The sequence below is a fragment of the Lissotriton vulgaris genome, chromosome 4_1 (genome assembly GCF_964263255.1).
Source record: "Lissotriton vulgaris chromosome 4_1, aLisVul1.2, whole genome shotgun sequence".
Classification (NCBI taxonomy): domain Eukaryota; kingdom Metazoa; phylum Chordata; class Amphibia; order Caudata; family Salamandridae; genus Lissotriton; species Lissotriton vulgaris.
This window is the reverse complement of record NC_141691.1, coordinates 94,826,892-94,844,907: the sequence shown is the minus strand read 5'-3', so window position 1 is coordinate 94,844,907 and position 18,016 is coordinate 94,826,892.

The window sequence follows — 18,016 nt, the reverse complement described above, 5'->3', positions numbered from 1 at the left end:
AACGTAATGGACTTTAGTACAATCCGAGAAATGACCATTGGCTGAGATTAATTGAAGTAGTTCACCCATCAAATGTTTGTTTTCTTGGATTTGATGTATTGAGCGTAAGATCTATATGATGGGATATACAGAAAAGTTAGGATAATGGGAGGTGATAGGTTGTCCAGAAATCCTTACTTCACCAAGTACCGGTCTACATTCCACACTCATCCTTGGAATTCCCTATCTGTTTGCATGCCTGATGAAAAGGCTTGTCCTGCCATCTCCAAAGCAGACCTACAGTACTTTATTCCTTCATATATTAGCATGTGTGATTGTGCTGTGAATATAAAACTAGCAAGATTATCACAGATGTATTAAAGATACTACTGAAATAATGTCAAGAACATATAATATAAAACTTTCATCTATATTAGAACAGTTGTGGTGAATGGTTCTGCAGTACTGTTAAATCTGACACCCTTGGGTGGTAGTCCCACAAACTTTTTGCCATCACCCCTCCTGCGTTGCTGAATTAATTTTTCTTTTGCTTCTCTTATTCTGTGCACTTTACCACTGCTAAAGTGCATTTTCACACTCCTTAAAACATGATAAAATGGACCTATGCTCAAATGGAACATTTTATTTATGTGTAAGTCCCTAGTAAATGGAAGGTGTGTTGACATTTTATATTCTAACCCAGAGCGTGGAATGTGGGGATTGTGAGGGGGCGCTGGAACGTGCATCTTTCCATGTAAGAAAGACAATTGATGTGAGCCTGTTCCCTGCCAGTCCTTGTCCCTTCATGCCCCGTAAATAAATACTCAGAACAAGTATTGCCTGCGTTCCTGGCATCTTTATATTTTGCGCTATTTGTTTGCTCTGGTCCCTTCCCCTTTCTCCCTTTCTCTTCATTTTTGGTTTATTGCATTTTATACTCGCAATTTCATCATTTACGCATATAAGACTTATTCTTTTTGTATTGTATTTGTCTATTTCTTCTGTTTACAAAATACTTCAATAAAATCATTTTGAACTTAAAAAGGTGTCATGAGTTTCTGACAGCATTTAACCCGACTGGATCACCAGATTAAGATAAGGGCAGAGTTGTTGAAGTGCCCTGACAAGCCCGTGCTCTGCTCTTGCTGCGGGAGGGACCTCCTTGTCTAATGCAGTATGAGCAGCACTGCAGGACACTTGCTTCCACCGGCCGGAGCTCACTGCGAAGCGATTGCTGAGACCAGACCCCGCCAGACTCGCTGGCAGTGAGTGCACCAGGCTTTCATGCACTAGCAGAGGACAGAGGAGGGTCAGCCAAGAAATGAAGAGGGGGAGTCGAGCGAGAGGCCGTGCACACGCCGTGCCTGGAATTGTTGGCATGCAAATAATGCAACAAACATCTGACAAATTCTCTTTTGAATTCAAGAAAGTGTTTTTCCTTTAACATCCACAAGCTCTTCACCTTAGTTCAACTGATTAGATCACTGCACTGAGAGTCATTCACTTAGAAACATTCCTGCCCCAGCCTTGAGGACGAAAATATCAGAGAACTAAGAGGGAAGACACATACAGCAGAGGAAAAGTGCAAAATGATAGTTTTCGTGCTAGAATAGTTCCTTTCCAGGTCATATATTACTCCTTTCACAACGTACCATGGGCCTCATTTATGAGAAATGACGCATCGCTGCGTAAAAAGCTGTGATCGTCACTTCTCAGTACGCACTCCTTGCGACATTCCTGATGTTTCATATTTAATGTATGACGCATCATGTCGCAAAGAGTTATAGATACGTCAGTATTTCAGACATATCTGTAAGCGCAAACGTGACGCATTGCTGGAGTGTGTCACAAAAGTGACGCAACTCCAGCAATGCGTCCTTTCACATGGGGCAAGCCCCACATGAAAGGGCCTGCGTCAGTCTTATGCCTGCTGTGAGGCAGGCGCAAGATTTTGACGCAACAGCGTCCTAAAAGTGACGGAGTGAAATCTCATAGATTTCACTGCGTCACTTCTACGACCCTTCCTTGCGTCAATACGCCCACCTTGCATACATTATACCTGGCGCAGGTATAATGTGGCGCAGGGGTTTACAAATTGACGCATCTACCTAGATGCGTTACTTTGTAAATATGGCGCAACGAGGAGCATTTTTTACACCACTGGTGAGTCACAAAAAGTGACGCACCAGCGGCGAAAAAGTGACGCACGGCCTCATAAATGAGGATCCAACTCTTGTACTATAGCGCAAGGGTGTGTGCATTGGCACATGGAAGCCTGAAGGGCACCAGTGCAGGGAGAGAGGAAAACAGTACCCCATCTAAGTATATACAGCACCGTTCTTGTCTCTTCAAGCAACACAGTTCAGAAACGATAGTTCCTGCACTGCATTGCATGAATGTTTTCCCAAATCTGGGCCCATGTGTCTGCGTTCCTCATAAATGTAAAATGCCGGCATCAACTAGATGCCTGTTATGAATGAGTGAATGACATTACATGAGCTGCTCAGCGAGTCCCCGGAATTAGGACATGTTGCTAGGAGGGAGAGAATCGAGATTAGTGGCTGAATAAGTGAGGTTTCAGTAGTTTGCGAAAAGCAGTTTGTCTCCTTTGATAGGTTTCTAAGATGAACGAGGAGGAGTTTCCAGATTATGTCCACACAAAGCAAGAAGATCCGCCGCTGCACCATGCTTTTTTAAAGCAAGGTACCATTAGCAAGCGTATCCGGAGCGCAAATCCCTGCCATGCTGGTAATGCTGGATTTGCGCATTCAGGTAATGAGGTCCTGTGTCATGAGGGAGACGGTGAAATGTAATGAAATTAAATGAAAAGGCATTAGTAGAGCGCATGCATACTCCAGGGAGAGTCCCGGCGCTAAAGAGTAAGGTAACCTGCTGACTAAAAGGTGAACGTTCCAAGCCACTGGCTGGGAAAGCCAGATTTTTAGTCTCTTCTTGAAAACCAGATACTCAAAGATAGCACACAGTTCCAGAGGGAGTTTGTTCCAGACCCTTGATCTGAGATAAGAAAAGGATCTTCCTCCAATTCTTGCCCAACAAATTTTAGGGATGCGGCGTAGATGGCCATTAGTTGACCGTAAAACCCTGGGAGGGGCGTAAGCATAAATCCTCTTCCTCAGTTACTCTGCTCCTTTCTCATTAAGGGCTTTATGAGCCAGGACCAGTGTCTTAAAGAGAATCCTCTTTATAATGGGTAGCCTGTGGAGTGATTTCAAATGCGGGATCAAATGGGTTCTAGGAGCAAGATTGAGGATACACTGGTCATCGCAATTTTAACCACTTGCAGATGACTCAGAAGATAGTCAAGAAGACCAAGATAAAGTACATTTCCATAATCGAGCCTGGAAGTAATCAGGGACTGGTTCACAGTTTTCCTAGTTTCGACAGATAGGAGAGGTAAAAATAAGTGTGTAGTAGCCCAAAACAGGTGTCCACCAGAGCCTGAATTTGAGGTTGAAAGGACAGGGAATTGTCAATTTTGACTCCCAATTGTTTTACTGTGCTATGATGAATGCCATCGAGAGGGACACCCTGAAGCCACCAAAACATCACGTGGGATAGAGCCAAAAAACACAATCTCTGTTTTATCGGTAAGCAAGCATTAATGCTTTAAAAATAATCCTCTTGTTGACTGGTAGCCAGCGACGCTGTTTAAAATAGGAAGATGTCGGGTTACTCTCAGGGAGATTGTAGAGAAGTTAGGCTACTATATTCAGGACTACCTGAATCCGCTGAATCAGGAAGAAAGGAAGACCCAAGTATAAGACATTAAAATAGATCATTCTGGATAAAATGGAAGCTTGGACTACAGTTTTTCGAGCTTCCCGTCGAAGGAAGGTTAGAATTTTTTTTAAGTGCCCTCATAACTCAGAAACAATTTTTCACTACAGAAAGAATCTGAGACCTAAATAAAAGTTGGTCATCAAAGATTACTTTGAGGTTTGTAGCAGCCTGAGTAGGCTTGGGAGGCTGGACTGTCATTGGGCCAGTATCCAGTTCAATCCAAATTAGGGTTAGGACTGAAGAGGAGAACTTTGGTTTTAACATAGTTACATTGCAAGTTGTTGTCTCTGAGCCAGCACAGGACAGCCCTCACACAAGCAAGAAAAGATTCCTTCTTAGTGTCCATGACATCCCCATATGAGAACATTAGCCCTGTGTCATCTGCATGTGAATTAATATTCTTAACGAATGATTCCAGCAGGGCAGCGAGTGGGGACATCTAGATGTTAAACAGTGTGGGACTTAATGCTGATCCTTGCCGTAGTCCGCATTTGAGGGGTTTTGCATTGGAAAAATGCGGCTTCATCCACACCGACTGTTCTCTGGCTGTTAGAAAGGAATTTAGCCATTTCAGGGACATTCCACCCAATCCAATACTGATCCAGTGACAGTTTCAGAGACTCAATGTTTCCAACAAGGCGATTTCAATGCTATGATGTGCATGGAAGCCGAATTGGGAAGAATAGAGAAGATTGTGAGTTTCAACAAACTCTGAGAATTGTCTATTAACAATAGAGCCAGAATCTTTGAAGCAGCAGGGAAAAGAAAGATCAGTCTACAGTTAGACAAAATATTACTATCAGCTGTAGGTTTTTTCAATAAGGGAATGATGCTAGCCATTTTCCGTATGACGGGATCGGGAATTATGCCTGTCTGCAGGGAAGAACAAAACACCTTAAATATGCTGGACAAATAGTGTCTACGATTTGCCTCAAAATGTGGGGGGCCATGGGTCCAGGGAAGGTCCCAATTTACAAGTAAAAAAAAAGGTTTTCAGTGATACAAAAGAAAGAAGCCTATTTTCCAGCGGGGGGAAAGAAGGCATAGAGGCAACTTCCAGGGGATGGGTATGGTGTGATTCCAGTATGTTGGTCTGAATTTCGACAATTTTCTCTTTGAAGAAGTCACTTAACTTCTGACAAACAGTAGATTTGGATTCAAGCGGTGAAGTTTGAACTTTTTCGTCCATAAACCAGGACACAATTTAATAGATCTCCTTAGGGCTATTATTGGCTTCTGTAATTTTCTGAGTATGAAAAAGTGCACTGTGCTTGTTTGATATTGCTATAATTGTTGCAAAGAGCCTGTTTATACTTTACTTTATCATCATCCTGAAACTGTCTTAGCCAAATTCTTTCAAGCCTTTTGTGATGTTTTCTTTCTGAGGAAAGTTCAGAGGAGAGTAAGCATGGGCGAAAAATCCGTTCCGTTCGCGGATTTTGCGGATTTTCGGTAAATCCGCAATCCGCGAACTCCCGCGAATTTACAGAAAATCCGCAAATCCGCGAGCGGCGGATTTTATTGCTTGCTCGCACTATTCGCGGCTTCCCAGTGCAATTTAGCGCTTATTCGCGCCCCGCGAGTAAGAGCTAAAATGCAGAAAAATGATTTTTGGAAAACTGAAACTACTTACCAGGTTCAAAAGTTCAAGCTCATCATTAGTAGCCATTTCCTGTAGTGCTTCCTGAGGGGCCCCTCCAGAGTTCAGTTGCCTACTTACAACTATTGTGTGACCCTGCTCTGACCCTCAGAATACTTACACGTATGCCACAAAGGTCCTGAATTACAGCTAAGGGAGACAAGCAGGAGCCAGGCTGGAAGTTCAAATTCAGTGACACATTAATCAGCCCCTAATTCATTAATGTCAGTTGGGGCAGGGCAGGTGTTTTAACTAATTTTGCAAAAATTAAAGCACTTAGCAGGTGCAAAAGTTCAAGCACATCATTAATCAGGAAGCACTAAGGAAGCAGGTGCCAGCTAAAAAAATATTCTGTGACACATTAATCAGCCCCAAATTAATTCAGGTCACTTGAGGCAGGGAAGGTGTGCTTTGCCTTGCCACAATAATGTACACTGGTCAACCAGAGGGTGCTGTGATGAAACAGAGGGTGGCATGGGGGAGCCAGAGGGTGGCATGAATGAACCAGAGAGTGGCAGTGGTGACAGAGGGTGGCAGTGATGAAGTAGAGGGTCGCAAACAGGCTGGACACATAGAAAAAACAAGTTCGCAAAACTTGCGACCCGACAGGTAAGTTCGCGTTTGCGAAATTGTACAAAAACTCTCGCGAACTGGCAGAAACCCTTGCGAACACAAAAAAAAATCCGCAAATTCACGAGAATTCGCGGATTTTGCGGATTGCGAGTTTGCAAATTCGCAAAATTCGCGAACGCCAGATTCGCAAAATTCGCCCATGCTTAGAGGAGAGCCAAGGAGCTGATGGAGTAAGCTCATTGTCTTGAACTTTATTAGGGGCTACATTATTTACGGCCTCAAGGAGCCATTGGCTCACTGCACTGGTATTCTTACTTCTATCTCCCGATAACCCAGATGTGGAGAGCGCTAGAGTCTCCTGTAGTTTGGGAAACAACACTTTGCTTCATGGTCTCACTGAGGGAGCAATGATGGTGAGTTTGCATTACTTTTGCCTGGAGGAGGACCAAGTAAAAACCATGAAATAGTAGTCCGACCAGACGACCTCTGCCAGGGTCTCCATAACAATAGGAGTATTAGATAGAATCAAGTCTATAGTGTGCCCTGCGAGTAGGCCAGGTAAGATTCAGAGTAAGATTGAGGGAAGGGGTAACCTGTAAGAAAGAGCTGGCCATTTTGTTTTCTGCTGCAATGACGTTTGGGCTGGCATAGAGATTTCAATTCAATTTCTAGGATTTCTCTATGCGCCGTTCAAGTTAATTTTTGATATTGATCTGATTTCATGGTTTTCACTGCTTGGTTTTGCTTGCGATAAAGTGTCCCTTAAAGTATCACACGTTGGCAATCGATTACCACCCATAAGCAGGATAAGACTCAGAAGCAATCTGAAAACATGGAAGCTATGGACTCAGAAGCAATCTGAAAACATGGAAGCTATGCCATTGATTTTTTTTTCTGCCCTATTCTGACATGACTTGTATAGCAAAAGTGGGCAATCTGCAACGGGGAGGATAAAATAGAGTGGGTCTTCCCTTGACACTTGCAGCATCTCCAACAGATACCAATAAGTGGTACCCCCACTTCTAAATTAGGGGGGCAGAATGGGAGCTAATCCTAAACACCACTCTACCCTCTGAGATTAATTCCTATCACTAGAGAAGGACACTTTGTAATATAATGTGAAGCCGAATATTTTAAATCTTGGTCAAATTACAACTTGACCTCTTTCAATGGAAAGTGATGGTCAGAAATATAGATAAGCCTTTTTTGGTCTCACATATGACATGAAGTGATCTGTGGGGTTATGCCTATTTGTCACTCTTGATCATCACACTCCCTCTGTCTCTGGTTCACCCCCTCACTTCTGCTTGCCCAAGACTTCATCTCTTCCTCCCAACCTCACCCAGCTCTGACTTCGTCTACTTATCCTCCCATGACACACGTCTCTTGGAATATTAGATATACATGGACTAAGGAACTTACAGTGAACCAAAAGTAGGCAATTAGGGATAGTGATTTGAAACCTGGACTATGAAAAAGGGGCTGAGGCTGGAGGTTGACAGACAGGCTTAAGTGGACACATTGTGATGGAGTAACAACCGTCTCATAATCATGCTCTAGCTCTCAAACAAGTGTATGGCAACTGGCAGCAAGAATATAAGGAACTTACAAATGTACTGATGTTTGCAAATGATGAAGAGCTTTTCTTTGCTCATGTATTTTTTTAATGAAACTCATAGTGAAGCTGCCTTTATGCTTTGTAGTTTTATGTGTTCCCTTCATTTGTAGAAGTAGCGTATCATGTGGAGCTGAAGATGGATTACATATTTTTGCTTGTGTAATTGCATACTGAAGCATAAAATTGATGGCAGGAAGGCTTCAATTAATCTCAGTCTATGGAAATTACTTGGGCCACATACCAGCCCATTGTTAATTTGTACAACATGCCTCCTCATATTGGACCTAGCCATATTGGACCTAGCCATATGCAAATCAGTCTTTACTCTGCTCCAAAAGTAAAGTTCAAACTACCAGGGAATGTCCTCCCTGTACCCAAACACAAGCAACACTAAACCAGTTCCATACTGATTGGGGTTCATCATTCCGGAGCAGCTTGTTTCCAGTGGCACAGTGAGCACAGGGCCAACGTCTGGGCATACACTCCACATTTAGGGAGCCCAATGAAGTATACATAAAAGCGATGGATGGAATGCTTAAATTATTGTCAGCCTCTGGTAATTGCTAAGGCTGCATCCCAGTCCATCCTTACTTTGCACACCATGGCACCTCAATTTGGACCCAGTCACATGCAAATCAGTTGTTATCATGCTCCAATAGTAATAGTTTAGCCTGAACTGCCAGGGCAGCTTTTCCATGACCCGGAACTCAAGCAACCCAAAAGCTTTGGTCCCATGCACACCGTGCCATAGTACTCAAGCTACACCCTACTTATTTTGACCAAATAGGATGCAACCAGTCTAGGGTTACGTGTAGTTTCTTCTGCAGGGGGTCTCACCCAGCAGTTTGGGATGGACTCGCCCCATGAGGAGCAGGGTCACTACTAATTTTTCATAAGGGTGGGCCTTTGTCCCGATTAGCATGGTGGTAGAAAAATGAAGGAATGTAATGCTACCAGAGTGATTGCCAGTGCCAGGCTTTGCATCATTAGCACTAAAGCACTTCAGTTCCTGTGGAAGCGAGAAGGAATACAGGGATGCTGAGCTATCAACTCCACCTTAGAACTAATGCTCTCTCCGACTGTGGTTACACATTGCAAGTGACAAGAGTCCAGAAGGGGAAAGAGGAATCGGATGAGAGAGAGAGAGAGAGAGAGAGAGAGAGAGAGAGAGAGAGAGAGAGAAGGGCTCCTGTTGTGTACCTCTCCTAGTCGCCTCACGTGTGTAGGTCTGATTTCACAATTGCCCAATGGTATGTCTTATTCGGTCTGGAAAATTACGGGCAATTTAGGACATTTTCACCTTGGAAATTGCTTCTTTCTTCTATGAAACTCCCAAATACCCTACTGTACATTTGTGTTCCCATTTTCCCCCTCGGTGATACTTTATGTTTGGTTCTCTCCTACTACATGTCATTGAACTTCCCTGTTAAAGACACACATTCATTAGCTCTGACTATCAAAATTACTGATTGGTATGAATACATATGGGATAGTTATACAGAGGCATGAACATACCAAATTACAAGTTATCTTGACTCTCTTTTCCTTCTTGCGTAACACCATTCAGCTTATCAACTAAAACAACAAGCTTTTTACAAATATTTGGTCATGCCACTTCAAATAATATTAAACATGCAAAAGTAACTTTTCTGATTATAAAGAAACATTCCGGTATAGCTTTACAAATCAGGTATGTTTTACTTTCTTCAAAAATATGAGCAAAGATGCTTGTGCATTACCTCCTCAAATAAACGTCTGGTTTTGTAATCCATTTGCTTTTCTTTAGTAGGAGACGTGCGGTGGAAGAGTCGGGTTTGGTCACAGAGGTAACTGGGAGCGAGAAAGGGTATTCTTTCAAGGTGAGTTACCAAACAGCAAGAAGCTTCTGGAACATTGGAGCGGCTTCAATAATAGGCCATCCAAGATGGCCACTGACTCACATGATTTCGGAGACTTCACAGGAGGTAAACGTCTAATACTCAATCCCCTCATTGTTGCCAGGATTATCTTCTGGTCTGGCTTCTAAGTTTCTCTCAGAGGCCTGATGTCTATGCATTGTCATGGGTTGCACAGGTTCTTTGTTGTTGGCTTATAATCCTTCAGTCCCTCTGAGTCATACTTTGGGAGGCACAATGGGCTAGCAGGCCCACAGCCAGTGGCTGAGACTAATTCAAGTATTCCATCCTTCTCCTTGTTTTTCTTGCAATTGGTGCCCTGCATGTGACTGGTGTGTTTAAACATGGGTCTCCTGCTCCCTGTGCAATAGGGCTCAAGCTCCTACGAGTGTCCCACAAGTAGGACAAAACCAGTATGGAGTTGCTTGTGGTCCCTGCTGGAGTGGGACTTATTTTGCACTTCAGAACACTGTTTCCATAAGGAAAAGGGTCAGTACTGCTTTGCTTACAGTGGGCTTTGTATAGAGTGGTACAGTGTGTGAAAACAAATGGTCTGGAATGTGGCCGAAGGGATTGCCAGTGGCTGCAATTCAACCATTCCATCCATACCATTGTTGTTGTAGTAGTTGATGCCCTAAGTGAGATGGATATGGCCAGACTTGGGCCCCATGCTCCCTGTACCTTAGGACATAAGCTACACCCAACTGTTGACCTCCAAGTACGGAAAAAAACAGCACAGGGGTGCTTTTGGGCTCTTTTGGTAGAGGCTTTGCCTGGCAGTTTAGGATAGGCTGTTCTCTTGAGTTTTTGGGTGAGTGCTGATTTGGATAGTGTAGTCCTTTATCTAGAGTGGTTTGTTGGGCAAAAAATGATGGAATTTAATGCAGCCTGAGCGATTGCCAGAGGCTGAGATTAATCCAAGCATTGCTTCCATGAGCAAACAAGATGGTCGTGCTCTAGGGGGATCTTCCTGTCAGAAAATTATCACTAAATGGCATCAGCCATCATCAGTAGTTAGTGGGGGGAATGTGCTGGAGACTTAGGGGCCCATTAGGATGGCGGGCGGATAGCCCCCGCCACGCTGGCGGTAGCCACCGGTCTCGCCCCTGCCGGCCTGGCGGGGACGATACCACCGCCATAGTAGCATGGCGGGGGTGACCGCTGCGGACGTAAAGACCGTCCACGGAAAGGCATGGGGTCTTTACTTCGGGGGGCCTCCGGAGTGAAGGACAGGTGGGGGGTGCACATGTGGGGTACCTGTGGTACCCTCCTGCCTTTACATTAACAAAGCGGCAGGTACCGCACGGTGCCTGCCGCTTTGTTAATGTAAATGCAAATGTGCATTTTTAGCACCGTCCGCCACAATGATAAAAATGCAGGATGTGCCCGCCACTGTGGCGGGCACATCCTAATACCCCCCATGGGACCCCGCCCTTATGGCGGGCGGTCCGGATTTCCGATAGGATGGCGGGCGGACTCAGTCCGCCCGTCATCCTAATGACCCCCTTACTGTGGTGTTTTATAGATGGAATTACCAGTTGGAATGACCTATTGGGACCTGATATTCAACAGCTCATGGGCCTGAAACAGACAATGCAGTAAGATAAAAGTTGCTGGAAGCTAAAAGTAGTTGCGGGCAGATGAGCTCATACCATGGCCCAGATGACCTGTTGACCATCAGAGGCAAAAATCAAGGCCCTCATGATAGACTGGGCGGGGTAACTCCGGCACTTGCTGAAGGGTGAAAATTTGGAGATAACTGGATCACCAGCCGCGGAGAGCAAGGAGGAGTTGACCTCGCAGTATGGCCTGTCGTGGTGACCAGTAAGCTCTGCATGATCCTAATAAACAATGCTCATGTTGAGGCAAACGAGGGAAGGTGACACTGACTGTAAAAGGGTCAGACTTGGATTGAGAGCCTGCTGTTTGCTGTGCATCTCATAAAGGCTGCCTACTGTCTCCTAGTGCTTTCCTGCACGGGCAGCGAGCTGAGTCTGGCGAACTAAGTGTCCTTGCCTTTCTGGATGAAAAGCTACAATTTTGTAAGTCCGATTTGGAGTCTATGCTGGACCCTCTGTCCTGGAGCCAAAATAGTCAAAATTGTGTCTGCTTGTGCTCCCTTACTGCTCTGCGCATCACCCAGAGAGAGAGGCTGGACTCGCTAAGGGCCTTATATAACAATTTGAGAACAAAGTAAAGCAAAAGGAATACCCACCATCTATGTGGAGATCTCTGAGCTCACCTACAACTGGGCACAACATCCAGTTTGACGGATCATAAGCAAAACAAAGAACTCAATGCTACAAATATACTATTCCGCTCTACGATCAAGACCTGATTAATATTGCTTTTTGTTAACTGGCACTTTCACTATTTGCAGTTCATATTCAGCCATTTACATAAAGATTGAAAAACAGGATGATAAACAAACAAAGATTCAGTTCAAGCCCTCCAGGGGCATCATTACTGTCAGGTACAGATGGTGGTGCAGCTGAAGGGGGTTTGGCAATGATCTCTATGGAAGTGGATGAAGGTATGAAATCTTTACTAAAGTTCATGCAGGAAAGTCTTGTCTACGTCGACAATAAAATAGATTACCTGAATGTTAGAATGGATTAATTCTTGCACAAACTGAAAAAACACTATGGCTGACTGATGGAGGCTGAACAACGAATACCATGACAGAAGACACGCTTGTGGCAAGGGGAGCGACTCTATTGCATATGGAGAAAGTACTGAATCTAATTGTGACAAAGAATGAAGATTTGGAGGCTAGATCCTGCCGCAACAACATTCCTATTAATGTGATACTGGAATCAACTAATACTAACTGCATGGAAGAATTTGTGGAGCATATGCTGTTGCCACTGTTTGGCTCAGAAGCTTTCTTACACCTATCAATGGTGGAGAGAATCCACAGATCTCTGGCAGCAGGGTCATTTCCAGGTGCACCAGCCCACCCCATTAATGCAAGGCTGCATAATTTTCATGACGGTGATAGTTCCCTCCACTTGGCACAGGAAAAAAGAACTGTGACCTTCGAGAGGAATAGCTTTTCTATTTTTCCGGGCTTCACCATATCAGTTCTGGAGGCCAGGAGAAAGTTCGTGTCTATTAAACAGCAACTCATTAATGCCAATATTCAGTATGCTATGTTGTGTCCTGCCAGAATGAAAATAACTCATTAAGTTAAACAGAGGATTTCTGAGATTCCACAACAAGATACCAATTTCCTGAAGAAAAATATCTCACAAAGCCTGTGGTGGACACTCCTCTGGAGAGTGTGAAGGCACCCCTTCTCGCCAAGAGAACTCAGAATGATAACTCAGCATCAAGGGTGTGACCTATTCAGGATCATCTATGGAGTCACCATGCTATGCACTTTTGATGGAAGCACTTCTGCATGAAAAACTCCTATATCACCTGCCTGACCCATCTAAACTCATGTGTGTGAAAACAAAATATTGTTTTACAGCCATGCTAGTTCCTGTTCCTCCGACACCCTTGTCTAGATCTCATGAGTTTGCACCTGGCTTTAAGGGTGCAGCCCCAAAGATACACTTATATTTTTTTGTTATTGGGTGATACTGTTGGCTACCTAATGAGTGCAAGTTCTTGTCAAAAAATGGGCAATTATAACAGGCAGGGGTATAGGGTATATCGCAATAGGATTGGGTCATCAGTGTGGGTGGGTTACGAAGGGAGAGGTTGTTCATGTTTTCTTTGCCTTTAACAGCATGGATATGTTTGTGGATCGAATTGCCCTCAACATGATAAGTCTTCATAACATTTTCCAAAATGATGTGGGGTGTACAACATTGAGTGATATCTACGACTATGCATGACAGAAACTTTAATGTGACTATTGCCTGTTTGAAATTGGAATGTCTGGGATCTAACCAACCCACGAAACATGTATCACATGCATAAGTTATACAACAAGGAGATTTTTTCATTTACCAGGGAGGTTGGGCGCAAGCCTATATATCCGCAAAGTAGAGAGCACGGTGAAGTGGTTGGTACAGGCAAAAGGGCGAGCGGTAATCTCACACAACCGCTCAAGGTTGGACCAAGAGGATCCACACAAATAACAATAGAACAACAATGCCCTTGCACTATACAAAATTAGAACATTAGAGTAATGATATTGCTGAGATGATCATTAAGTATACATCCACACTTTCGGAGTGACTTTAAGAGAATTAATTATCCAAGTTCAGGTACAAGAGTTCAAAAGAGAAATGTTCTGTTCCTGGTGTTAAGTAAATGTTTTATTGTTCCTTTGATAATGCCAACACGTGTTTCATCGCAGGGAACTCACTGCGAATCTTCAGGGCTGAACAGAAAACACAAAAAGGTGCATTTGCAAAAGGTTCTTGTTCTGTATGCAAAAGGCTAGTGACTTGTTGTGAGTGCCAATGTGAAAACGTGGTCATGCCAATGGTGACTCTGTGTATCTGTGACTTATGTTCGATAGTAGAGTGACTTGGTGAACTATAGAGTGTACGTGTCGTTTAGTGAATCAAATGTGACATGTGTTTATATCTTTTATTTCTTTTTGGTGCACTTGTCCATCTGAACAAGGAATAAGTGAAAATAGTAAGTCTATACACTGGCCGTAGAAAAAGTGGAGTGGTATCGTGAAAAGAGTGTAGCTGTGTTTGAAAGGGCGGTATTCCCGTGTGACATGAGTGATAACGCGAGATAACTGGATAGCATAATATTGATAAACAAAAATTCATCCGTATACACACAAAGTCAAATCTGGAATACTTATTGCCGCTTATCATTTTCTTCCATTTTTAAGCGTATCATTGCAGTTACTTCACTACATAATACCTTCAGGTTTAAAAATTACACAAAAGTTTCCGGTTGGCTTATTAGGGTGGTTCACGAAATGCAGTTATTTCTCTACATGATACACTCTGATTTTAAAAAAATAATAATCAACATTGTGTGTTCGCTGGTATGTGTGGTTAGGTAAACAGGCCTACGTGGTGTGTGGAAAGAGACAGTCAGTGGCTAGACTTAGTGAGACGATTACATGTGTCAGCTAGGTAAATATACACGAAAAGACAAAAGAGGAACTAGTTGCAACGGGTGGTCTCGAGCAATAGGAGGGGCTGTGTAATTGTATGTCCTTAGTATCATACATGAGATTGTGGTTGTAGTGGGAGAGTAACTCGCTATGAATGGCTCCAAGAATTAGCTATTTAGAGAAAATCCCTGAACAATATGTCACACTCACCTTCTTGAAGAAAGTATGACAAAAAGTGTTGGAAATGCCAGTTTCCGGACACTGCTTAGGTTAATTACTCGTGGTGGTTCGAGCTCTGTGACACGCTGCCTGCGTGGTTAAAGGATCTGGGTGGGAACAGGCTATTTTTAGTTCCCAAGTAACAAAAACGTAACATCAACAAAAAGCGGGTAAAAAGTTATCACACTCTCCTACCTTGATCAGTAGCGGTGTGTGTTGTTACCGGGAGGAGTCGACGAGTGTTAAAGGGGGGGTCTGAGTTATGACATAGTCTTTCCTTAAAGGCGAGTACACCTGAAAGAGAAGATTAGGTAATGGGAAGATGTAGGACAGAAAGCTGGTTTTGATGCTAGGATGTAGGGTCCTATTTCGAGCGGGAGAGAGCTCGTTTACCTTGTTCGCGCTGAACTCCCTCTTGAGGTTCCCGGTGCCGTTTTCCAATGACGGTCACATGACGGGAAGTAATCCCGGGTTAAGTACTGGAGTTCCGTTTTCCACTCCCTGATAAACTAGAGCGTGCACTGCTTCACAGTGGAAACAAGTAACGGCACAAAATAGAAGAGTTACTCAAGTTCTTCGAAACTAATGTGGAAAGAAGTGGGTAGACACGGTGGTCATTAGGCAGCGTTTTATTTGGGAAAGCTCCTGCATTTAGTTGAGAGCAGAGCTGGAATTTAAGATTCGATGTATCAACATTATATGTGCGTGGCCCGTGTTTAACACAGATAGCGGTATTACACATGAGGTATCGACAGGGGGGCGGAGTCTTACTTTACGTGGGGCATGTCACAGTGAATGCCTCATGTATAGTGATGGCAGTATGTATATCCCTAAAGGGTCTTATTAAATCATCGTGGAGCCATATGTTGAGATTGTGTATTTGGTTCACGTAATAACTGAACAGCGATATCAAAGTTGTTGGGTTATGAACTAGATGAAAACACGATAGTATAGCACACAAACATTTATAAGTGATTTCTGGAGTGAGAGGCTGTTGTTTTGTGCACAAAAGCGTATTTTGACAAGATATTATTGGTAGTGTGCATATAGATCATTACAGCTAGATAGTATTCGCTGTTCATGCAGATTTAACAGAGAGAGAACATTTGAAACAGGAGATTTTCAAAAAGTCTGTTATCCTAGGAAAAATTGCAGCTCGGGATCGTAGTTAAGCCCGAATTCAATGCTCCGTAGACGCATGATCCAGGTGGCTTCTTTCCGTCTCAAAGTCAGTTCACGGTTGCCACCTCTGATATGGGAAGGCACTGTTTCAATTCCATAGAAAGACACCCAAAAATCCTCTGTGTTAGCCTGACACTTGGCTACATGAAGGGCTACAGGATATCTTGGATCTTGTTTCTGAATAGCCCTCATGTGTTCTGATATTCTGTCCTTTAGCATCCTGATGGAGCTTCCTACGTATTTTTTACCACATTGGCATTCTATTATGTATATCACATATTTTGTGGTACAGTTGATGTTGACTCTAATATCATAGTTCTCTAGTTTAGGTCCTTGGAAGTGCTTGGTTTTGTGCTTGGCCCATTTGCACATTGTGCAGAAACCACATTTGAAAAACCCATTGCTGCGTTGAGTGAGCCAGTTCGGGGTCATATCCACGTGTGGGACAGTAGGGCTTAGTCTATTTCTCAAAGTTCTCCCTTTGCGAAAGGTGATTTGAGGGGTAATTGGAATCAAATCCCTCAATACTGTGTCTTCTTTTAGCAGATCCCAATGTTTTGTGATACTTTTTCTGACTAAATGGTGTAGACCATTGTACTCAGTGATCATTCTAGCCGTAGATTCTTTCGCCTTTTTGGAGTTGGTCATTTTTAAAATGTCAGGTCTCTTGATTTTGTCAAGTCTCTTTTTAGCTATCGATAGGGTAGTTTCCTGGTAACCCCGTTTCACAAATCTTGTTTCCATATCCTTAACAGTTGTTTCTAGATCTGTGTCATCACTGCAATTGCGTCTGGCTCGGAGAAATTCCCCGAAAGGTATCGCCTTGATCTGGTGAGAAGGATGAAAGCTGTCTGCACGAAGTATCGCATTGCAGGAAGTTGGTTTTCTGTAGAGTCTGCTTTCTAGTTTATTATTTTTCACATAGAGTTCTAAATCTAAGAATTCTATGTTGGTTTTACTAGATTTCATGGTGAAACTAAGTTCCCAGTTATTGTGGTTGAGGTGATTGGCAAATTGTTTTAGTAACTCATCTGTCCCTGTCCATAGTAAAATGCAATCGTCTATATATCGACCCCAAAACAGAATGGAGTCGGTATAGTTGCTTCCATGGGTGCCCCAAATGTGATCAGCTTCAAATGCACCCATGAAGAGGTTGGCGAAAGAGGGAGAGAATTTTGAACCCATGGCTACTCCACGTTTCTGTTGGTACCATTGTTTATGAAAAATGAAGTAGTTGTTGTTGAGGATCAAGGTCATCATCGAAATTAGCATTTGGGTGTGTGCCCAAAGGGATGCCGGTCTGTTAGACAGAACACGGGTAATTTCTTTTAGGCCTAATGTTGGATTAATGCTGGTGTAGAGTGCTACAACATCCATAGTTACTAGGGTGGTATTAGGTTGCCATTCCAGGTCACTCAAAAGGCTCAGTATGTGTTTTGAGTCCTATATATAGGATGGAAGATTTCTGACTAGTGGACCTAGAAACACGTCTACATATTCAGCCAGTCTTTCGGTAGGGCCCCCTATTCCAGAGACGATAGGTCTGCCTGGTGGGAAAGGGAGATCCTTATGGATTTTTGGGAGAGTGTATAGCCATGGGTAGGTAGGTTTATTAACTTTTAGATAGAGAAATTCGTCATCGTTTAGAAGACCATCCTCCTTCCATTTACGTAAATGGTCGTTGATGGTCAAGGTTAGTGGACCCATAGGGTTACATGCAAGTGGTTCATAGCAAGAAGGATCTGCTAATTGGTTTGGTATTTCGTTATTGTAGTCATCAGTGTTCATAACCACGATGTTTCCTCCTTTGTCAGCCTCACGGATAATGATGGTGGGAATTTGTGTAAGTGTTTTAAGTGCGTGACGCTCTCCTTTAGTTAGATTATCTTTGAATGTAAACTTCTCGTTCAATTTTATAGTATTGATTTTATTCAGGTCTTCCAGAACCCGTTTGTGAAAATTGTCAATGTTATTGCCACCCGGTAATGTAGGTGTCCAAGTGGATTTGCTTTTAAGACCACTAACAGTACCGAGTTCCGTGTCTATATTGAGTTCTTCCAAAAGTTGCCCCA